The sequence below is a fragment of the Pan troglodytes genome, chromosome 11 (assembly GCF_028858775.2).
Source record: "Pan troglodytes isolate AG18354 chromosome 11, NHGRI_mPanTro3-v2.0_pri, whole genome shotgun sequence".
Lineage (NCBI taxonomy): Eukaryota > Metazoa > Chordata > Mammalia > Primates > Hominidae > Pan > Pan troglodytes.
In genome coordinates, this window is record NC_072409.2 from 78,309,853 (window position 1) to 78,334,880 (window position 25,028).

The window sequence follows — 25,028 nt, forward strand, 5'->3', positions numbered from 1 at the left end:
GACTTGCATGGGCCCGGTAACACCTTTGTTTTGGCCAATTTCTCCCATTTGGAATGGCTGTGTTTACCCAATATGTGTACCCCCATTGTATCTAGGAAGTAACTAGCTTACTTTTGATTTTAAAGGCTCCTAGGCAGAAGGGACTTGCCTTGTCTCAGATGAGACTTTGGATTGTGGACTTTTGGGTTAATGTTGAAATGAATTAAGACTTTGGGGAACTATTGGGAAGGCATGATTGGTTTTGAAATGTGAGGATATGAGATTTGGAGGGGCCAAGGGCAGAATGATATGGTTTGGCTGTGTCCCCATTCAAATCTCAACTTGAATTGTATCTCCCAGAATTCCCACATGTTCTGGGAGGGACCTAGAGGGAGGTAATTTAATCACAGGGCTAGTCTTTCCTATGCTAGTCTCATGATAGTAAATAAGTCTCATGAGATCTGATGGGTTTATTGGGGGCTTCCACTTTTGCTTCCTCCTTATTTTCTCTTGGTTCTCGCCTCCTGCCATGATTCTGAGGCCTCCCCAGCCTGTGGAACTGTAAGTCCAATTAAACCTCTTTTTCTTCCCAGTCTCGGGTATGTCTTTATCAGCAGGGTGAAAACAGACTAATACAGGCTCATATCTCAGCCATGCCACTTGCTAGATCTGTGACTATGGGCAGGTTACTTCACAGTTTTGTGCTTTGGTTTTCCCACTTATAAGATGCCAGTAACAATAGTACCTACCTCATAAGGTTGTTGTGAGAATTAATGAGGTAATGCATGTAAACAGCTTACAACAGTACCAGGCATTTGATAAGCCCTTCGTAAGTGGTAGCTGCTGTTATTATTTACAGGACTTCAAGGACCTACCTGTGCAGGCCCCACTCCCCTCTCGAGCCTCTTCACTTTCCTCTGTCTTACTGCTCTCCACTTCCCAGGAGGTTCCAGACCTAGTGGATCTCTTCCTTTTTTGTTCATGGCACGGAGCCTCTGCATGTGCTGTTTCATTGCCAGGTACACCCTTCCTGCTGCTGGCTTCTCCAACTGACTTTTTAAATAGGTTTATTGAGATATGATTCACATAGCATACAATTTACCAATTTAAAGTACACAAGTCAATGGTTTTTAGTATATTCATGGAGCAGTGCAACCATCACCACAATCCATTTTGAAGCATTTTCATCACTACAAAAAGAAAGAAACCTCATACTCATTAGCAGTCCATTTCCCCCCAGTTGTCTCCCCGCAAGCTTAGGCTAACTAACCTACCCCAATTGTTTTGTTTGTTTGCTTGCTTGTTGTTTTTTGTTGTTGTTGTTTTGAGATGGAGTCTTGCTCTGTCACCCAGGCTGGAGTGCAGTGGCACGATCTCAGATCACTGCAACCTCTGCCTCCCAGGTTCAAGCGATTCTCCTTCCTCAGCCTCCTGAGTAGCTGGGATTACAGATGCCCACCACCACGCCCGGCTAACTTTTGTATTTTTAGTAGAGATGGGGTTTCATCACGTTGACCAAGTTGGTCTCAAACTCCTGACCTCAGGTGTTCCACACGCCTCGGCCTCCCAAACTGCTGAGATTACAGGAGTGAGTCACCGTGCCAGCCCCCAATTAGTTTTCAGGTCTCAGTTTATATCCCACTTGTTAAGTTTTCTCTGACCTCTACTCTGGGTCGGTGCTTTCACAGTACCCAGTATTTTCCCTCTCTCAGACTATATTTGACTATTTACTTGTATATATCCCCTGCTAGAATATAAGTTCCACATTGAGCAGGGCCGTGGTTGTCTGATTCACCATGATTTTTCAGTGCCTAATAGATGTTCACTAAATACTCGTTGAATGACTAAAATCAATGGTGCTAACTAGCCAAAGCCAAGGCCCTATAAAGAGAGCCCTACTGAAAAAATCAACAGTAACAGAGCCTTCTCTATCCTACAAATACTAGAAGTCATAACATATTTAAATATTCATGACATTCAAGTTTCCTACAACTATTCCCATTAGAGCCACCACTGAAATAAGGCAGATCCTTGCAAAATGAGTTTGATTTAGGCACTTTAACAAAGTAAGTCCTTGAGTGAGAGGGAAAACAGCTCTGGAGGCTGAGTAGGAAAAGGCAAGAAAGAGCCTTTAGGTGTTCAATAGCCTTTAGGTGTTCAATACTTGTAGATTTTATGTGATCTAGCATTACCAGGTTATTACTGGATAAAATGAATATGAACACATTTTGTTTAAAAGAAAATGTTCAAAAGAAAAGAAGGAAGAAAGAAGTTAGTTCTGGAAGTTTCCTATAAAGCCATTCTGATAAGTGATTCTTATTTTCCTGCAGATTCCCCATTATAACGTTACAGCTGCATTCCCCAGACAATAAACTATGCCCTGGATGCTTATTTCAAAATCCAACGATCACCAGAAGAAAGGCAATTACCTCCCAATTAAACATTAAGACAATTTTTCAATCTATCAACAAACTGCTGCAAAGCAGTTACAAAATAAAAACAACGAAAGTCTCCCTCTCACGTACTTCAATCTACTTCACATGCTGATGGCAGATTAACTTTACTGAAAGCACAGCTTGGTCATACCTCCCCCTTATTCAAAACCCTTCAATGACTCCCCATTGCCTTCAGGATAAAGAACAAACTCCTAAGTGAGTATTTGAAGATCCTTCTCCGTTTGACACTGACCTAGTTACATGGCCTCATTTCTTTCTAATCATCTTCACATAACCCCCATCCTAACAAATTGCACTGAGCCTCCCGCCATGCTTTGATCTTTTTGCACCTTTGCCTAGAATGTTATTTACCCACGCCCAAACTCTCAATGTCAAATTCCACGTCCTTTTAAGCTTCGTCTAAATGCTGCTGTCTTCATGAAGTCCTCCCTGCTGTCCTCCTCCCTCACACATGCTTTCTACCATCTCTAGGCTTCCACAACCCTTTTACTAAAGATGATTCTCCTGTATTTATCACTGGCTAGCTTGGATTATAGTTATTTTTGAACATGTTCTCTACCTCCTGATAAACTTGAATACGTCTCCCCCAGCACTTAACATGAGCCATGCAAATACAAGGTACAAAAAATCTGCAGAATGAATGAATAAAATAACAAATAAATGATAGAAAACCCAGTATAATACAGTTAGACACAGTCTAATTTATCAGTGTGCTTAGAGAAGTAGCAAGTTTTAAACGCAGAAAACATACCTCAGTGGTTGAGACGTTTTTTTCTACCTGCAAACCTGTTTCTGTTGAAATCCCCTATTTACTTTCTTTTTTCTTTTCTTTTTTTTTTTTTTGAGAGAGAGTTTTGCTCTTGTTGCCCAGGCTGGAGTGCAATGGCGTGATCTCAGCTCACCACAACCTCCGCCTCCCGGGTTCAAGCGATTCTCCTGCCTCAGCCTCCCGAGTAGCTGGGATTACAGGCATGTGCCACCATGCCCGGCTAATTTTGTATTTTTAGTAGAGTTGGGGTTTCTCCATGTTGGTCAGGCTGGTCTCCAACTCCCGACCCCAGGTGATCCACCCGCCTCGGCCTCCCAAAGTGCTGGGATTACAGGAGTGAGCCACCACGCACCCAGCCTATTTACTTTCATTTTTGGCCCACCTATCTTTCACTCCTGCTAGGTGTGTGTGTATAGTAGTAATGCAGAGAAGCAGAGAAAGGGAATCATTATTCAAAGCTAGCAGCAGCAACAGAGAAACTCTCTCTTTGGTAAAGAAAACTCAGAATCCATAAAAGAAAAAGAAACAAAGTGAGTCACTGCCCTGGGTGTCAAACACATGGAGAGGATGACTTAAGCCATGGCAGGCAATGGTTCTGTAACTTCACTGCCTATCAGATCACCTGGAGGACTTGTTAAAACACAGGTTGCTGGGCCCCACCCGCAGAGTTTCCCTAGGTCTGGGGCGGGGCTGAGAGTTCATATTTCTCACAAGCTCTCGGAGAATACAGGTGGGGACCATACTTGAAGAATCCTCAATGCAGACCATCAAAGGAATCAAGCAAGTCAAGGTCAAGGGATCAGCTGTGGTATATGGCATAGGCATTTCTAAAACTAGAAGATTCATTTTAATTAAGACATACGGAAAAGTTAAATTAGGTAGTGATTTTTTTTCCCCTCCTCACTCACTTGTAATTCAGAGGCTAAATTCCACAGAGCTGACCAGAGAGGCATGGACAAGGAAGTTAGGGGACCTGGATCCAAGTCCTGATTCTGTCACTAGTTAGCTGTGTAACCAAAGATTGCTCATTATCCTCTCAGGACATCATTGCACCATCTGAAACAGGGATTTATTCAACGTGAAAGTCTCTAGCCTGGGGTCTCACATCCTATGATCCCCCAATTTTGAAAACCTGTTGGCAAGTTAGTTCCAAAAGTATTTAATGATTATCTTATTTATATATAAAATGATTAAGGATGCTGCCTTTTGAAAACACAAATGTGAGAAATAATTACCAGTTAAATTTGAGAAGAACCCATAATAAATAAATTGCGATTATGAACACTGAAAGAATCTTAATCAAACAGGTTTCATAAAGGATAAGTGCTCAAGAACAAATATACCGTGGAAACAGGTTTTTTTTAAGATATGGAGAAGATATCACAATTGAGAAGAACCAAAACAGCCCCCTTTCCAAGAACAGTCTAGAGAAAGCAGCACACGTTACAGAATGAGCAAACACCAACTCACCAGTGGCACAGAGCTGAAGGGACTCTTCCACGGAAAGAAATCCACACCTCTTCCCCCTGCTGGCAGCTCCCCTCCATCCCAGGACACTGCTCCCGGGCCTCCCAGCACACAGCTATTTTTAAAGATAAAAGGCCACATTCCCAACATTGCGGCCACAAGAATGTGAATATCAAATGACCTTCCCATAGCTCATCGATAAGCCCAAGTAAAACCGACTGCCAGGCCATGTGGGCAAAGTTGGGTGGTATCTCTGTGGCACGGGCCCCCTCCTCACAGGACCATGACCCTCCTCATCTGCAGATACTGGGCAGCTGCAGCTATGCCTGTCAACATGTCTGGCTTCTCTCCTTTCAGCACGACAGGCACAGGAGTCCTGCAGATGGCATTCTCATCCTCAAGACCTGAACCACTTGAGCCAGTCGAGAGAGGAAACCCTAGAGGTCCTTGACTGGCAAACTGGCTTCCTCTGTGCCAAGGGCAACACAGAAGATGACACCCAAGGTCTCATGATGCATCCATTTTACAGTTGTAGAGTTTATTCTGTGCCATATAATACTTGGTCTCCTGCTAGTTCTGCCCAGTTGTGTTCAGTTAAAGTTAATAGCAATGGCATTAGCTCACTAAGCCTCACAGCATCCCAGGGAGGTAGGTCACCCCTAAGCACATTATCCCCCCTTAACAGATGGGGAAATGACGCCACAGGAAGATTAAATAACTTGCCCAGCCTCACACAGCCTGCCACAGGTAGAGCAGGAGATGATCTCAGCCCTCGTGCCAGCTCATGGACAAAGAATACTCTGGATAAAGCCCTTTGCAATTTTAGGATCCCATGAAGTGTGGGTGGTTTGCATTACAGAGGTTGAAAAAGAAATAAGCACAGGGGTAACCTTCTTTTTTTTTTTTTTCTTTTTTTGAGACAGAGTCTCCCTCTGTCACCCAAGCTGGAGTGCAGTGGCACAATCTCGTCTCATTGCAACCTCTGCCTCCGCCTCCCAGGTTCAAGCAATTCTTGTGTCTCAGCCTCCCAAGCAGCTGGGATTACAGGTGTGTGCCACCATGCCTGGCTATTTTTTTTTTTTTTTAATTTTTAGTAGAGATGGGGTCTCACCATGTTGGTCAGGCTGGTCCTGAACTCTTGACCTCAAGCAATCCGCCCGCCTCAGCCTCCCGAAGTGCTGGGATTACAGGAGTGAGCCATTGTGGCCAGCCCAGGGGTAACCTTAAAACTGCTTCAGGCCTGGCACAGTGGCTCATGCCTGTAACCCCAGCACTTTGGGAGGCTGAGGTGGGCAGATTGCTTGAGGTCAGGAGTTCTAGACCAGCCTGGCCAACATGGTGAGACCCTGTCTCTACTGAAAATACAAGAAAATAGCTGGGCTTGGTGGTGCACACCTGTGGTCCCAGCTTCTTGGGAAGCTGAGGTGGCAGGATCGCTTGAGCCTGGGGGAGCAGCAGTTGCAGTAAGCCAAGGTCACGCCACTGCACTCCAGCCTGGGTGACACAGCAAGACCCTGTCTCAGGGAAAAAAAAAAAAAAAAAAAAGCATGCTTCAATTGTCTCTCTTTTCCCATGTCTCCCCAGAACACCATAAGAGAGGAATACTTTTTAATACACAGCTATGAACTGAAAGATGGTATGGGCACTGATGCAAGGCGAGGACAGAACCGACTGGGAGGCAGCAAAGGGCCTCAGTGAGGAAGGATCAAAGGAGAGGCGAGGCCAAGTAGGGTTCTATCAGTGACTCTGTACCTCAGAAAGCTAGGCACAAACTGGTGACTGCTAGCCTGAAATTATGCCCATTTCATTCCTTTATGCATTGAGTACTTGCACATCTCTTCAGTCAAGAAGCTTGAAAAGTCATCAAGGAGTGCACATAAATCACTGAAATACAAAGTAAAAAAGAGTAAGGACCAGTGCAGAGAGGCTAGTAGAACGCCTGGGAGTTTGGTGGTGGGAGATCCCATCCAGCTGTGGATAAAGTAGAGTGAGCTATCAGGGAAGGCTTTGTGCAGGAGGCGAGCAGAGCGTGAAGGACAGGATAGTAAGACCTGCAGGGGTAGGGAGAAAGGCAATGGGGGCACACCAGGGGAAGGGCATAAAGTGCACCGAAGGGAGATGGCACTGGGCTACCCTGAAGACCAAAGGTTCAGCTTAGCATGAAGACGATGAGGCATAAAAGGTATGTGAAGTAGAGTGGCGGTATCGGGGTAGGAGTGGCAGGTGGAAGAAACCAGATCACCAAAGGCCTTAAGTGTGGGACTAAGGACATTTACATTTCCCTCCTAGCCACAGTACTCAGCATTGTGCCTTGCTCACGGTAGACACTCAATAAGTGTTAGTGGGGCAAAATGCAGGAAGGCAATTTAATTTCTGAGTAACGCAGAACAACTGTGAAGAAGACACCCCAAAAATGCCCCCATTTTCTTTTACCAATTGATATCTAGTCAGGAGAACTCCTACTACCTACCTAAAATTTGCTATGTTCTGCCCCACACGGAGACCAGGGAATACTTGCCATCAGCTTCTCACCCAAGAACACTGTGAAAATTAACGATGAGGTAATGTCTGAAATGCTCAGAGCTCTTTGGAGATGTGTGGCAAAAGGCATCACTATCTTTAATATTTAAAGAGATTCTACCCAACTCTGATCTCTTTTTCTGCAGACTAATGTTACGTCCACAGGATAAGGTGATGCCAGATTGACCCCTAAATAAACCTCTCCAACAGACAGTGCCAACACAGGTGCATACTGCTGAGCCCTCACATGTGGCTGCTGGGGTCCAGAACCATAAGGCAGGAGTGGTTTCTGACCACCCCAACATTGCCAAAGACTTCAGGAGCAAAGTGCATTAGGTAGAAAGTGATCTTCTGCGGGACCCCACTTTTAAGCATGAGAAAGCCCAGTGAAGACTTCAAGGGGAATCATTTTAGCAAAACCCACATCCTAAGCCAGTTAACATCTTTAGGTATAACGCAGTGCCCAAGAAAGGAAGAAATAAGAATAGCTCCCTGAGCTCAATTACAAATGGAGTGGAAAAAATAATTTCAAAAGTTCAAGGGGAAAAAAAATCAATCTATTTCCTTCCCCCAAAGCTTTCACTTCTATAAATATACTCACACAAATGGACCTAAGACCACTCTTCCTTCTGAAAACACCACCTGTCTGGAATTTGCAAGATAAATGATGTGCTCATTTAGTTTTCCACCTAGTGACGCTCAAACAATGCTCTCCAAAAGCTTATCTCTTTTTCTTAATTGTCACTTATTTCCTCCCTCTTATAAAAGTAATACATGTGGCTGGTAGAAAATTTTGAAAGTTTTCTTTTTTGGAGAGAAGATAATAAAAATTGTCCACTAAAAGCTATAAGTTGCTAATTACTCTTCCAGTCTTTTTGTGTGAAAAGACACATTTTCAACATAATTGGGAACTTACCATATATGCTGGTTTCTAAACTGAAAAATATACACTGTAAACATTTCCCTGTGTCTTTATTATTCTACAACATTATTGTTTATTTGCTATAGATAAGAGTGCCATTTTTAAAGCTAAGTCCCTATTGCTGGATATTTGGTTTATTTTCGATGTCTGTATTACAAATATGTTGAGATAAACATCTCTGAAAATACATCTGTAATTATTCTCTTAGGATAAATTCCTAGGAATGGCACTGCTGGGTGAAAGACTATACAAGTTTTTAATGCTTTTGATATAGCCAAATTGCCCCCCACAAAAGCTATCCCAATTATGCTCCCTCGGTCAGTAGGAAAACTACTTCCCCCAATTACTCAGTCACCCCTAATTTATTAGATTTATAAGGGGGCTTCTGTTTGCAGTTCTTTTCTTTGCTTTTATTGCTGATTTTATTTGTAGTTCTTTGATTACTCCAGAGTCAGGTTTTTCCCCCGAATGTTTAGTGTCTATAGCATATCTTAGAGAATATTTTTACTGTGTGCTTCTATTCATCAAAAAGTTGATGTCCTTGGATGAAGCTGGAAACCATCATCCTCAGCAAACTAACACAGGAACAGAAAACCAAACACCGCATGTTCTTACTCGTAAGTGGGAGCTGAACAATGAGAACACATGGACACAGGGAGGGGAACAACACACACCGGGGCCTGTCGGGGGTGGGGTGAGGGGAGGGAGAACATCAGGACAAATAGCTAATGCATGTGGGGCTTAAAACCTAGGTGATGGGTTGATAGGTGCAGCAAACCACTAGGCACACGTATACCTATGTAACAAACTCGCACATTCTCCACATGTATCCCGGAACTTAAAGTAAAAATAAATAAATACATACATACATACATACATACATACATACATACATACATACATAAATGTCGATGTCCTACATCCCCTCCAAAGGGTATCTCCCCCACCCCACCACCAAGGGCAGCCCAGTGGTCTCCCTGCTCTGAATCTGTCACCCACATTTTCATCTCGGTGCCCTCCACTCCTCTCTCAGGAAACATTTCACAGTTCCAGCAGGTGAGTCAGACACAGAACCTAATAATCAGTCATTTATTCAGTTATTCATTTATTCAGGTGATAGCTCTTGGGCGTCTGTCATGCTCCAGGTACCATACTGAAACAGAAGTACAGTCAGCCCTTCATATCTGTGGCTTCCGCATCCATGGATTCAACCAACCTTGAACTGAAAATATTCGGGGAAAAGATGCATGGCTGTGTCTATACTGAACATGTACAGACTTTTTCTTGTCATTATTCCCTAAACAATACAGTATAACAACTATTTACATAGCATTTACACTCTATTAGGTATTATAAGTAACCTGGAGATAATTTGAAGTATACAAGAGGATATGCATAGGTTATATGCAAACATTACACCATTTTATATAAAGGACTTGAGCATCCATGGATTTTGTTATCTGCAGTGGGGTCCTGGAACCAATCCCCTATGGGATACTGAAGGATCACTATATAGACAAAACACTACGAGAAACCAGGAGAGGCAAAGTCACGAGGTTAGAACAGCAGAAGAACACTAGAATTGAAAGATAACTAGGAGTTTTACTGGTAGATGGAGTGGGGCAGTGGAGAGGGTAAGCAAAGGAAATAGCACGAACAAAAATCCAGAGGCCTGCTAGAGCCTTGTGCATTGAAGAAATGTTTTCATTATTAAGGCATGAGAACAACAGACTGGAGGATGAGACTGAAAAGTTAGCTCAAGCCTAATTCCCATGCTGAATTCACCTGCTGATCGGCCCCCTCCCCCTGCATCTCCACTCTGGCATGCAATCCCCACCTGGCCCATCTCCAATGCAGACTCCTCCAAAAGACTTCCTGAAGAACCATCTTCAGCATCCATCTATCCAGATCTCTCAGCCTGGGGCAGAAATCCTGGCACTCACACCAATTTACTCAGCAATTCCCAGTGAACAGATCATTCTGTTCACTGACTCTTGGGTATAAGACTTACTAGTCCAGCTACAAAAGAAATTTCTGGCTAATGATGTCTCTTATACCCCTAGGCTGTCAACACTAGGCTAAACTTCTAAGGGGCAATCAATAAAAGCCTACGGAATCTAAACAAATTAAATTGGGCAGACTAAATACAAGAGAGGGATGAGTGTGCACAGGTTGTATGCATCTAACTGTCACCCAGACAGCTAGGAAAATTGAAACTGTCTTTGAAAATGAGCTTCTGAACACAATCATGGCAAAAGATAGATTAATTCTCTTTACGCATGTAATTCTGCATCTTCCCAGACATTTCTCAGGCACACAAACAGTACTTGTTAAACTGAGCTGCATGTCCCAAGAGCTTCTGTACATAAAGGTCAATCTATTCTGAAGACTTGGATATTTTTTTTTCTTTCCAAGAAGGCAGGAGAATAAGAGAGGAAAGAAGGTCCCTCACATAGGTCATCTCTGCTGGGATTTTCCATACTGATAATTCCAATTCAAAGCAAAAAATCCTAGTGCCACCTGGGAAGACCTGGTCTCCATCATCCATGTTTTTATGTAGTAACAAACATTTCTAGATAGCTCCTCCCTGAGGGCAGTGGGCCCATACATAGATCAAGTGGCTAGTCTCTCCCTGCTCTGGTTCGGATCCCTCAGCCCTGTATTCCCTACCACAGCATTCATGATGCTGACTTCTTATTTGTCCCCACACTAGGCTGTGACCTCTGTAAGGCCAAGGACTGTAACTCCATCTGTATTTGCTCTGGGGCCTAGAACATCACTTTCCAAATAATGAATGGCCATGGTTTGAATGTACCCCCCAAAGTTCATGTGCTAAAACTGTGATCCCCAATATGGCAGTGATGGGAGGTGGGGCCTAATAGGGGATGTTTGGAACATGGGAGCACCACCCTCATGAACAGACTAATGCTGTTATTGCAGGAGTGGGTTTATTATTGTGGGATTGGGTTCACTCCTCTTGCCCTCTCTTTGCCCTTCTGTCATGGGATGACACAGCAAGAAGGCTCATGAAAGATACCGGCCTCTTGATTTGGACTTCCCTGCCTCCAGAGCCACAACCAATAAATCATTATTTATTATAAATACCCAGTCTGTGGTATTCTGTTATAGCAACATGGATGTGAGGGCGATCTGGCTGTGACATCTGTCACCCCACTGGTCACCAGGGTTGATTCAGCTGATCTGGCTGGCTAGGCAGGTGTCCCCTTCCTCCCTCACCACTCCATGTGCATCGCTCTCGAAGCTGCATGCTTGGTCAAAGAGGACAGCCATCCCCGACAGAGGAGGACTGGTCTTTGGCCAAGGGTATACGAGTAGCTGTGCTCCCCTGCTGGAACCTCCAAACAAGCTGTTAGAGCAACATAAAACAGTCTTAAGACATGGATTATCTATGCTGTGAAATTAAATGTAGTGTCAAAGCTGTAGAGGACCTTGGATATAGCCTAGCCCACAGATAGGAAACTGAGGCCCAGACAAGGGGAAGCAACCTTCAAATTCACACAGAGAGGTGGTGGTAGTTTGCAGGTGGAAGAGAATAAGAAACAAAGATGTCAGGAATGCCGTAAGCTTGAGGAATTAGGACACTGGGGGGCTTTATGAAATTTGGAAAGGATGAGAACTTGAGGCAAAACTAAACTTTGTTCTGGATAGCCTCTAACACACAGAACCAGTCTTATCTCTCTTCTCCATGACAGCCCTTCAGATAATATAAAAAGAATATTAACATTTATTGAATATTTACCATGTGTAGGTGGAAAACAGGGGTCATTATATCCTTCCTGTATCTTCTTTTCTGTAAGCTTAACATGCACAGATAATCAATTAAGAAAGCAAGTAAACAATGGGCCTCAGATCATGCAACTGGTAAACTCAGGCCTGATGGAGTCAAAGGCCTGGGTACTTCCCCCTGCACCCTCCTGCCTCTGTGACTCTAGTACTAAGACTACAAGGCACCAAGAAGAGCCAGCTGGATCGAGTAAGCAAGTTCCCAGGTCAGTCTGGCCATGTCACAGAACAACAGGCAGCAGTTCCAGGGGCTGGACATTAGGTCCACCGCCTCCCTATCCTCTGAAAGTGCAGAGAGGGGGCACCACCCCTCCAAGTCTCTACTAACTTGGCTGATATAGCAAACCAACTCCAGGAGAGAATATAAAATGGAGAAACACAGAGGCCCACATATGCTCTTGACTTAGCCAGGATACTACTGATGACTGTAGAGACCAATGAAGGCAGCTGGGAGCCAGATGCAGCTAAGGAAGTAGTCATAGTCATGCATTCATTCATTTCATTGGTCAACACTGTACCCCCCAGGCCTCCTTCTGGGCTCTGTACTGAATGAGCAGCAAGGCTCAGTCCCTGCCCAGGAAGCTCACAGTCAAGTGGGGAAGGTTACACAGCAACACCCCATGACCACACAGTCTGGGGAGTATTGCCTTGCAGAAATGAGGGGGCAGGAGGGAAGGCTCCCGAAGTCTGGAAAAGATATCCCAGATAAAGCATCATATTTTGATGTGGGGATATTTTGAAGTGGCTATACCAAACAAGCCTTGTCAAAATGGAAAATCACTGTTCTTTAAACCCACTGTTTAAGCCCACTTTAAAATCACTGTTCTTTAAGAGAAATGAGAATCGGAGGTCTCTAAGCAGTGCAGTCTGAATATCTTCCTTACTAGATGGTCCTTAAGGTCTCTGTAAGACCTCAGCTTCTTCCAGTGCAGCTCCATCGGATGATGACCAGGAAGGGGGCCACCTGAGCTCAACTTTGGATATACTGTTCTATCCATCTTTCTCTTCTTTATCTCCTAGTCATCCATTAGGGCTCGGTTCAAATGCCAGTCCCTCCCAGAAGCCCTCCTAGATCTCCCTGCAAGGCATGGCCAGCCCTTGCTAGGCTCCCAAGGGTCTCTGCAAAGCGCAGCACCCTGCCCAGCACTGACTTACTTCCAGCAGCAGGTGGGGCAGGTACTGTCTGATTCATCTCTCTCCTCCCTCCCCGCCTCTCCTCCCCAGCCCCCATCCCCACACAGGCCTTTCTTAGCAAAGCACATTGAAATGAGTGCAGCAGCCATCTAGGAGGATGCCGTCGGACAGGAATCCTGGGGGCAGCAATGAGCGGAGGGTCTGGAGCTGCTCAGTGTCCAGAACCTCTCAGGCCACTACCCTCCCCCTGCTTTCTCTCAGCTCCACTACTAGCTTCGCCAGACGCAGCTCTTCTGCTTGTCCCTCAGTTTTGTTTTGTTTTTTTTCAGTGCTTGAAAAGTCAACTGCAAACAAAGCAGCGCACGCTCTTTGTGGAGAAAAGCACATTTTAGTGGGAGTTGCATTTGGAGAGCCCAGAAGCCAGCAGCAGACTGGAGATCACACTTAAAGGACCGTGGAACTTCTGAAACAGGCTAGTTGTAGGGCAAGAAGATGATACTACTACGCTCTTACAGGGTTGCCAAGGAGCATTTCCTGATTTTTTACAGAGTATTTGGGCACTGAGAATATAATTTCCCTCAAATTCAGTGAGCCAATCTCAGTCTAAATTAGGGGGAAAATGTGAGGACATAAGTCTTCCACTATGTGTCCCTTCTTTGTCCAGAGCACGTTCACTGTGGGATCTTCCCTACGTCTGAGAACCGGCAATGAATATTTTCATAGCCACAGCTTCTCCTTCCCACTGACAAAACCTCCATTGACTCGCCATAGCATGCTGGTGGAAATGAGGGTATGCACCAGAAAGACCTGAGCTTTCTCCTAGGCAGCCTAATCCCTGAGGGCCCCACCCACATCTGTACAACAGGAATGATCGGAACAGCCCCGGCACCCTTCAGAGCAGCAGCCAGGATGCTGAAGGAAGGAGGAGACAGAAGACATGTGGCCTGAGGATCTGAGGCCAGTGACCCTGGAGAGTTGGGTTCAAATACAATCGAAACAAAAGGGAGTTGCAAAAGTAGAGAAAGTAGAGAGCCAATGGCTGAATGGCAGCCACCCTAAAAAGATATCCAAGTCTTGGCTGGATGTAGTAGCTCACACCCATCATCCCAGCACTTTGGGAGGCTGGGGCAGGAGGACTGCTTAAGCTCAGGAGTTCGAGATCAGTCTGAGCAACATAGCAAGGCCTCATCTCTACTAAAAATAAAATTTAAAAATTAGCCAGTTGGTGTGCGCCTATAGTGCCAGCAATTTAGAAGGCTGAGGTGGGAGGATCACTTGAGCCCAGGAGATCAGCACTGCACTCCAGCCTGGGTGACAGAGCCAAACCCAGTCTCAAAAATAAATAAATAAATAAATAAAAAATTCCAAGTCCCAATCCCAGGAACCTGTAAATGTGATCTTATTTGGAAAAAGGATTTTTACACCTATAATTAAATTAATGATCTTTAGATGACGTGCTTATCCTTGGATTATCCAGATGGACCCTAAATCTCAGGACAAGTGTCCTTATAAGAGTGAAACAAAGACTTGAAACAGACAGGAGGAGGCAACGTGACCAGGGAGGCAGAGACTGGAGTGATGCAGCCACAAGTCAAGAAATGCCAGTGGCCACCAGAAGCTGGAAGTGACAAAGGAAGGATTCCCCTTAGAGACTCCAGTGGGACAGCAGCACTACCAACATCTCGATTTTGTACTTCTGGCCTCCAGAACTGTTCAAGGACACAGTTCTGCTGTTTTAAGCCAAGATTGCGATGATTTGTTACAGCATTGACAGGAAAAAATACAGCACCTAAGAAGTAGTCAGACAGATGAGGGATCTGAGTCCCAGAGAGGGGGCTAACTCACCCGGGGCCACCCCACGTCAACCACTGGGCCAGGACACTCGGGTCTCTCTGACGCCAAAGTGCATGCAGTTCCGTAGTGGCCCAGTGCACAGCCCAGAACGGGGACCCACCGGGAGCTAACTGGCCTCAGGCTGTGCTAACGCAAATATAGATTCTGAAGTGAGGCTGCAGTGGGCTTGCTCCTGTCTGGGCTGATCAGACCCCCACCTGCACAGCGGTGTCCCATTCTTAGCTTTTCAGGGGGCCAGATAAAGTGGGCATTCTGCCTGAAGAAGTGAAGATGTGGGGGCCTGATCCCTGTCTTTGAAGGTCCAAGTGGCCTAACTAGCTGTCATAGGGAAGAAGAAATGGATTTTTTGTGTGTGGGGCTTCAAAGGGCAGGATCGGGCCAATGGGGCAACCATTGCCGAGAGGAAGATTTTTGGCTTGGAATAATGAAGAACTTTGTAATAACCAGAGCCAACTGAGGATGGAATAGGAAGGTGGTGGGGGTTGGCAGGTCCAAGCAGAGGGAGGCTGGGTATGCTAGGGGAATTCCTGCACCACACAAAGGCTGTACTTGATCATCTCCGGAGCTGGCAGTCTTGTTTGAGGGTCTATGCTGGTAGCTAAAATATCTGGAAACATATGTGTGAATCTAGGTTTTCAGCACATAAACAAGGCACACTCTCACTAAGACACTTATTACGCAGTTTTTGCAAAGAGCTAAGTACTGAAAATAACCAGGAATGAGCTTGAGAAAGAGACCATCTATTCTTCCATCTCCTATACACAAAATGTCCCTCACCCCAGGGAGAAAGAAAGAGGCCAAGTATGTATCTCCACAGAGACATAATCTTCTAACCAGACCAGGAACTAACAGCACATTCACAGGTACCAGGGGAGCCCTGGACAGTCTGGAGTGGTGTCTTTTTCCAGGGAAAGCCAGAGAGAACAGAGACTGCAGCTACCAAATAAATTATTTTTATAAGAACAAATAAATGCCATCCTCGTCTTTAATCATTGTTTTTCCTTTTGCATCCTTCTGAATTCTACATTGGAGCAAAGAAAACAACAAAGCAGTAACTCAGAAGCTTCACATGTGAATAGTTACAAGTCAGCGTCAGACAGGGGTTTCAACTGGCAGGGGAGGTGGGATTGTTATCGTTGGTTTTAATACAAGCTGTAGCCTACACCCTATATTCTAGATACTCAAAGAACAGGAAGCACAGCATTTCTCAGCTGCCTGCACATCTGTCTTCTCTTGTCAAAAATCTCAGAGAATGATGCACTGTTGCATCCAGATGAATTCCTCTGAAGCTCTTTCCATTCAGGATTTTGAAATTTTGCCATATCACCCTTTTACTGAAGCAGCTGAGGTTCTCAGATCACTCCTTGAAAGAGGTCAAAAGAACTTTTAAATTTACCATCTTATCTTTTCCAACTTGTAATTAGTGTTTTTTTTTTCTTTTTCACCAAAACAACTAATATTAAGGCCACATACCATTTAGCAGCCAGCTTGGGAAAGGCTTGGTGGCCCAAACCACTTCTAACTGCTGGCAAAAAGGTCTCTAAACATCAGATGAGTTCCTGAAAACACTGTGTCACTTAATGAAAATAATGGCTTCTGCCCTCATATCAATCTGCCAAGCACCTAGTCCAGCTTCCCACTGTCCTTCAGGCAGATAGTTAACTAAAAAAAACAGTCTCAGATTTGCAAACCTGTATAATGTAATCTGTAATTACCAAAACAAATTTAAGCCACTGTTAGTACTGCTTCCATGAACATATATTAAGTTTAGTGTATATCTCAGGATACAGTAAAAGTACAACTACAATAGCTGTGGATAAACCAAAATTTTATACATTGATTGGTGTTAAGTGCATAGGTATATTTGGTGTTTGAAAGCTTTCTATACTGATCTTTTTTACAGTAAGGAACGCTTTTATAATATAAAGAATGATTGTCAAAAGCTTCAAGGTTCAAATTTTACACAGTATATTCCTTTAAAATAGGCGCACTGAAAAGCTAAATTCTAAACTCAGACTCATCTTAGAGGTTGCATCAACCTATCATCAAATGAAGGAGCTACATCTTGAGGGATCAGAATGCCACGAGTGAGTTCAGCTGAGAACCATATGCAACACCGCCCCCAAGCATCAGTCTCATGTTTCTGGCTTGACTCAAATCATTTCAGATATCGGGAAAATCACAGGCTTTTGTCAATCCAATACAGACCATTATCAAGCCTGCATTAGGGCTAGGCTCTGTGAAAAGGGCTGTGGGGTAGAAAGATGAAGGACATTGTGCCAGCCCTCCCAAGGGCTTTCTGTGAGCTGTGGCCACATACACAAGTGACCGCACACAAAATCCTTCAAGGCTGACAGTAATGACTTCTCCATGAGAGGTACCAAGTATCAGGGAACAGTGAAATCCCTGGGATGAGGGTATCTGGAAGACAGCTTCCTAGGGGTGGTAGGATTTGAGCTTAGCCTTCAGGCATAGGCAGGACCACCAAGGCTAAAGCACATGCTAGACAGAGGGGCTAGACGGGGGAGCAAAGGCCTAGAGACCTGAGGCTAGGGGGATTAAGAGTTGGGAGGCTGGGCACGGGGACTCATGCCTGTAATCTCAGCACTTTGGGAGGCCGAGGCGGGTGGATCACAAGGTCAGGAGTTTGAGACCAGCCTGGTCAATATGGTGAAACCCCGTCTCTACAAAAAAATACAAAAATTAGCCGGGCATGGTGGCAGGTGCCTGTAGTCCCAGCTACTCAGGAGGCTGAGGCAGGGCAATTGCTTGAACCCGGGAGGCAGAGGTTGCAGTGAGCCGAGATCGCACCACTGTACTCCAGCCTGGGCAACAGAGCAAGACTCCATCTCAAAAAAAAAAAAAAAAAAAGTGGGGACATGGTGCAGAGGAGGGGGTGTGAGAGAAAGGATGGAGGTAGCCCATCATGCCTGCTGGGCTGAGGACTCGGGACTTCAGTATCCATACAGGGAAGACCCACTGAAAGGCTCTAAGGAGGAGCATGATGAGATCAGAGCCACACTTTACAGTACAGAGCACCGAAGCCTGATGCTCAGAGAGAATGGAAAGATGGGGGCATATTTGAGAGAGATTTTGGAAGTAAAAATAACAGCGCTTGGTCACTGTTACTTTACAGGGCAAGGTCACTTGGTCCTTACTGAGTAGATTTCAGTAAGGAGGGAACAAGGGAGAAGGCACAGACAATTAGCCTCCCCTGCTGTGGTTTCCAGCTTGGGAGGAGGAGGGGATGATGGCTGAAGGGTACCCCGCAGCAAGCGGGCACAGCCAGTATTTTGGTACCAGGGCTGGTGGCACCAGGGGCTCAGCTCCACTCTTGCTTTCCCTTTATGCATCAATGAGCACCTCCGGGGGCAGGGAGGGAGGGAGGGAAAGAGATCCTAAAGAAGGGTCTACTGTGCAATGTCCCCGAAGCTGTAGCAGCAGCAGCCGCAGCAGCAGCTCACCACACCACTCGGCCTGATCCTGCAAGTGAAAAGTGCTGTGGGTGGTCATTTCTTCAAAATTCCTAAAATATATAATTCTGTATTGAAGGGGCAGAGAGCCTGCTTTTGAGTCTCCCCGATAACTGTGAGGATAATACCTGTGCACACAGACCGTCTAGTCGTACATGCACCAAGCCCCTTCAGGCCTCCAGGCCTTAGCATTTGCTGTTCCTTCTGTCTGGAACAGTTTCCTCCTTCTCTCACCCTCAATTGAACTTTTATTTGGTGCTTACTACATAACTGGCACTATTCTAAGTACTTTACATGTATCAACTCATTCAGTTCTCCAACAACCCTCTCAAGGAGGTACTGTTATTATCCCTAGTTTACAGATGAAAAAACTGAAGTTCAGAAGATTAAATAACCTGATAGTGGAATATATTTAGTTAGCCAAGGGGCAAGTATTCAAATCCAGGTGGTGTGGCCCCAGAGTCTGCATTCTCATACACAGAACTACCCTACCTCTTACAGATACAGAGCTGCTGCACTGACCCTCACCCAGCTCCAGGCAAGACTGGCTCCCTCTCTCCTGTGGCTCTCACTGGCTCAGATAGGCCTGCCCTGACCACCCTCCAATGGAGTCCCACTCCTACTACTTTCTCTCACATTTCCCCCACTTATTTTCTTCCCAGCCTTTGGCACAACCTGTAATTACCTTATTTATGTAATGACTTGTTCATTATTTTCTCCAACTAGAATATAAACTCCAGGAAGGTAGAGACCTTGCCTTTTGTTCCGATGTATTCTCGAGGCACTTAGAACAATTTTCTGGCAGAGAGCAGATGTTCTATGAATAACCATTGATTGAAAAAATGAAGGACAGTACCATAGATGCTACATAGTGCTACACAGGGTCATAAGGTATTGCAATGTTATTCTTCACCCTGTCTTCTTTTTTTTAGAGATGGAGTCTCACTCTTTTGACCAGGCTGGAGTGCAGTGGCCTGATCATAGCTCACCGCAGTCTCGAGTGAGACTCAAGTGATCCTCCCACCTCAGCACCTCAGCCTCCCAAGTATCTGGGACCACAGGTGCACACCCACTACACCCAGCTAATTTGTAAATTTTTTGTAGAGATGGGGTCTCACTATGCTACCCAGGTTGTGTCCTATTCTTTGACCACTGCAAATCTAAGACAGAAGGGAGCCAGTACCCCGCTCCCAGCTATATGGACAAAGCTGATATATTTAGAGTTGTGTCTGACTGTCAAATCTGCCCCCCTCCCCCACCAATCTGGGTCCTTGAGTACATAGTGATAAGCTTGTGTGAGGCAGGGATTGAGCCTTCTGATTAGCCTTCTGTGACCTCCCACCACCTAACAGTATTTACAGGTCATTGCCTGTTGTTGATGTTAGTATCTGATCTGAACACCTTCCAAATAACAAAAAGCCCCTGCCCCTTGAATCAGGAGGCACCTCGAGGACACATCACATTGTCACAAGAACTCTCTGCTGCTGGTGAGGTTCTAAATCAATGCACATGCTTAAACCAAAAGCACTATTTACTCCAATGGTGCCTTCAAACACTTATTCAGCTTGCCCATGAACCCTCTGATAAAAAGAATTGACTTTTATCCAACACCTATTACATGCAAACATCCTATTAGACACCGTTATACATGATCTCATTTAATCTTGTGAGTTTGGAATTATTATTATTCCCGTTTTAAGAATAAAAAAAGTGAGGCTCGGAGGCCCAATACTCCACAGCCAGCGAGGATTCCAGCCCAGGTTCAGAGCCTCCAGAGCCTCTTCCCGCTGCCCTTTCTCTGAAGTGCTCTGCCTTCTCTGTGCTTCCACCAGGCTCACTGCTCTCATCTGTCTCATGCTCTCCCAGCTCTCACCAGTTCCTTGCTCGTACCAGCTCCTTGACCTACACATGGCCTTTCTATTCCTCACCTGTTGAAATCCTCTTCTTCCTCCACCTTCCATTGTAAAGCCTTCTCCAATATCTCCACTTGGAATTCACCCTCCTTAGTGTTCACAGGAATCCCAGGCGATAAAGCCCACAATGAAGATCCTGTGGCACAAGCCTCTCTATTCCCCAAAAGAACCTAAGCTCCTTGAGGGTAGGGCCTGTTGGTAATTTTCATGTTTGTGTCCTCTCGAATGAGTAGTGAGAAAGTGCTTGATGAACCAATAGAGAATGAAGAGGGAAAAGACTGGTGGCATTTGAATGCATCAGAGAGATAAAAGGCTCTGGACAAATTAGCTTCAAGGATGGGGTCTCATTCAGGAAAGACAAACTTAGGTATCACAACTCTGCTCTGGTCACCAAGCACACCCTCAACAGCTCTCTGATTTCATAATGCTTGAAACTTAAAACCAGGATGTCGAGGAAGGAAATAAAATCATAAAATCACTTCTGTGAGAATCCTTTCATGGTAATGCGTTTCACCCACACACTGGGGAGCCACTAATTGCAGCACAAGGGGAACAAGATACTGGGCAAAAGAATAAAGTTCACTTTCTAGCATATCACAGTTAACTACCTCGTGCTTGTTTTGCTGTGACTGTGCCAGAATGCACCAGTCCTGGAAAAGATGAACTTGGCTCCTTAACCGTACCCATACTCAACACCGACCAAAGGATGCCCGAAATTGTCTTGACTGGAAATCATCTCAACCATCATCTTAGACTAGAAACAAGTAGATGCTGGCCTCTAGGTCAGGACCCCTAGAACAGTGCTTATTTTTTTTTCCCAAACAACCATTCTGAGGTTTTTACAAAAATAACCGACTCACAAACAGAAACACTTCCTGATCTATAAGCCGCTTTGAAAACAAATCATTATGTCGTTGAATATTTCATGACGGTCCAAAGCACTGAAGAAGGCGAACTGAGCGTTCACCAATCCTCCCCATGTCTATTTTGGGACTTCCAAAGCAAACTGCAAATGCCTCCTTTATTTTCTAAACGCTCATTTGCAAGTGCTAGATGGATTCTTGGTGAAATATTGCCTCCACCCAAACTGACTAAATGCAGAGATCCGGAGGTTCCGCTTCTCCAGAGTTTACAGCTGAAAGAGACAGCGAACAACTAGTGAACAAGACTTCCACCCTATTTTATAGGTGGCAAAAGCAGGGGGCACTTGCCCAAGGTCACACAGACAGTGGGTGTATGGCAGAGGAGCCACCAGAAGCCAGAGTCCTGACTCCTAACCCTAGGGGCATCCCCTGCTCCCCAAGGCTGACTCAACGCCCCTCCTAAAGCTCAGCCAAAGCTGCTGCAAGTTAGCGACGCGACCCTGGAGACTGACTTCTGTGGCTCATTCCTCTCCACACGCAATGAGTTCTGGAGCTGAGACACTCAGGGATGCCCCTCTACTCAAAAAATGACAACACAGGCATTGGCACTGCAGCTGATCGTCCCTGGCGAACCCCTTCTGGTTCAGGTGTGGCCATCGAGGACTGACAGAGAGGGTTGGTCTGAGGTCACTCAGAAAGTTGGCGCTGGCCGCGGCCGCACCTGAACCCAGGTCTCTCCCCCTCCCGCGTTGCCGCTGTTTCCACTCACTACACCATGCAGATCTCGGAAACTTAAGCACACATCGCTACTGTGCAAACAGTTCACGATGGCAGGTCCTGAGCTAGCCCACGGACGCGCCCCCGAGCCGGGCTTGAGGACACGAGGACCGGAGGCGGGCGCGGGTCACCCGGGACTGGTGGTGCAGGCGGAGGGCGGCGCGGAGGAAGCCGAGGCGCAGGCCCGGGGTGTGGGGACAGGCAGTCTCCCCAAAACTTTGCGGTGCCAGGACCCCTCCCTTACCTGCCCAGGAGGTGCCGCCCGCGCGGACAAGGACCTAGCGGGCTGACGCTCTCGGAGAGGGGCGGCCCCGCCCAGCGGCGGGCACGGTCGCGGCCAAGGCTCGGGAAGCAGCGCTGCTCGGGCTCGGCTCGGGCTCCGCCTCCCGCGCCGAGGCTGCAGCCGGAGGGGGTGGCCGGGCCGGGCCGCGCCCGCGCCGTCTGGCGGCGGCAGGTGCTGAGGCTGCAGCTGCGCGGCCGCCAGCTGCCGGCGCCGCGACCCCCGCCCCGGGGGAGGAGCCCCGCGCACCGCCTCCGCTGGCTCCGAGGTCCCGGCCCGCCGCAGTGGGCGGTCCCGCTCCCACCCGGGCCCTGCCTCCGCCGCCTGCCTCAGCTCACCGCCGGGGCACGCAGCGTCCGCTGAGTACCCAGGGGGGAGACTGAGGCTGGGAGAGGAAAGGGACTCCCCAAGGTCACCCGGACCGGCGGTGGTTGGGCCAGAACTGGAACCCAGAAGAGTTCCCAAAACGACCCCCTTCTCACGCCTCCTTTTCCCCAGGAAGAGCCCCAGCTACGGGGAGCCCTGGGGTACTCGCCCCCTGACCCCCACGCCCCGCAGGTGTTCGGCTGAAGGGAGAGGGAAAGCGTGGGCCCACGGTAGGCACTGTGGACCACCTCCCCTGTCTCTGTAAACTCCTTCCGCGCTGGGAAACTGTGTTCTCCTAGCTTTCCTCGGCCCTCTCCAGCCACTCCCTCGGTCTCCTTGAGGGTTCCTCAAACCAGAAGCTCTAAAATGCCGGAGCGCCCTGGGACTCTGCACTCAGCCCTTTTCTGACCCCCTGAGCCGTCTCACCTACTCCCCTGGTTCTGGTCCTACCGCCTCTCTGAGCATGATACCCAAATGCATGTGTCTATGCACTATTTTCCGTGCTGAACTCTACTGAACACCTACGAGGTCCATATCCTGCATTAGACACTGGAGATACAATACACCTTTAATAAAGCAGTCCCTGTCCTCATGGAATGTACAGTCTAGGACTATTAAAATACAGTCCAGTTCCTGTAACAATAACCCAATCCCACGGGGCCAAGGGCACCACTCAGGCCTGCACTGACTGAGTGAAGGCCTCCTGGAGACGGCATGCTCTAAATGGAAACTTGAAAGGCCAGTGGAATTGGCCAGCGAAAGGGAGGAGTGTGGAGAGAGACTTTCAGGTTGAGACCACAGGAACAAAGACCCCAATATGAGAGAGATCCCACAGAGGGAGTGGCAGGAGTTGAGACATAAAGCAGGGGAGTCAGCAGGGGCCAATTCCTGGTCAAGGAGTTTGCACCGTGTTCCCAGTGCACTGGCAGGTTCATGGGAGGAGTTCTGAGTAGGGTTGAGGCACCATCAGATTGGGATGTTAGATCATTCTGGGGATGGTGCACAGGCAGATGTTAACAAGTGCATCCTTCATCCAAGGGCGGTGGGGGAAGACTAGCAGCACTTTGGAGCCAACATCGTCTGGATGAAGGCAGGTGCTCCTCCTTTGTGACCTTCATTTCCAAATCCAGGAGTCCATCCAGAAACTCCTGAGTGGCTCCATCGCTGAAAGACCTCCTACGTAATTGCACCCAAAGCTCCCTTTTCTCTCAGTGTCCCAGCCCTCTGCCACCCAGATCCACGGGCTGAGTGAGCCTTTTGCTTTCCTCACCCGTCTTTGTAGTATACAAAGTTCTGCCCCAGGAGACAGAAGCACCATAAGGGTGGAAGATTCTGAAGCCATAGTGGAAATAATGAAAGCTTTTTAAAAATCAAGTATTCTGGCTCTCTGAATTATTTCTTAACAATTGCATGTGAATCTACAATTTTCTCAAAATAAAGTTTAATTTTAAAAATTATTTTGTAGATAAAGATTAATCATCAAATTACTCTCTCCGAGGCAGTTAAACACCAAAAAGCATAGCGCTTGTCAGAAAGTAAGATAAGAAATATTCTCTTGTCCAGTGAGTACAAATGTTCCCCATGGAATTTTGCCCTGTCCCCCTCCATTTCCTAGCTACCTGCGTCAGTGTCAGCCTCTCTAGGTGCCGGACCCAGCCCCTGACCCCGCTCTCCTCAGATTCTCAATCTGGTCCCTCTTGCCCCTCAGCCTCCTTTACCATTGCCCTCATGTCCCTCCTTGGCCTCTTTTCTCCCTTCACTCTCACCAGGCAATTCTATCAGCTGCATGGTTTCAGCCAAACCTTCTGTCTTCCAAACCCAGAGACACAACTGCCTGCTGGACATCGCCTAAATGTCCCTCAGGTGCCCCACTCTCAACACAGCCAAAATCAAACCCACATCTTACCCCCAAATTACCCCTTTTGCATTGCTTCCCTATCTCAACTGGTAGTGGCACTTCCTTCCTCTGGGCACCTAAACTAGAAACCAAAGGGACAGTCTAGACTCTTCCTTCTTCCTGGCCTTCATACTCTACTGGCCACTAAGTCCAATCAACTCTGTCTCCTTAACTTCTCTTACACATGTCTCCTCCCCCTCATCCTGCTGCCCTTGATTTCGTTGGAGCCTCACCATTTCTTGCCAAGGCTGTAGTAACCGCCTCCAGTCTTTCCTATTTTCATCCTTCACATACTGCCAGTGATCTTTTTCAACCACAGACCTGACCAGTGACTCTCCTGCTGAAGACACCTCCATTGTTCCTTCTTGATCGTGCAGCAAAGTCTTAACTCCTTAGCATCACGTGAATCCACAGTGATCCTATTACCCCTGTGGCCCCATCTCTACCTCACCCCGCAGCTGCACACCAAACACCTTATGTTCTTAGGGTACCTTATGTTGTTAGGGTACCTTATGTAATAAGAGACACATAACATTGTGTTAAAAAAAAAAAAT

At 46.6% G+C, this 25,028-nt stretch overlaps 1 protein-coding gene across 1 annotated transcript in view; it reads right to left on the reverse strand.

The window, feature by feature from the left end:
* The window catches only part of FRMPD1 (FERM and PDZ domain containing 1), a 98,512-nt gene extending 76,196 nt beyond the window's left edge, over window positions 1-22,316 (reverse strand). The window contains exon 1 of the mRNA XM_016960895.4: window positions 22,176-22,316. The gene's annotated coding sequence lies outside the window, so the exon portion shown is untranslated. The remainder of the gene's footprint in view (window positions 1-22,175) is intronic.
* Between the last annotated feature and the right edge of the window lie 2,712 nt (window positions 22,317-25,028).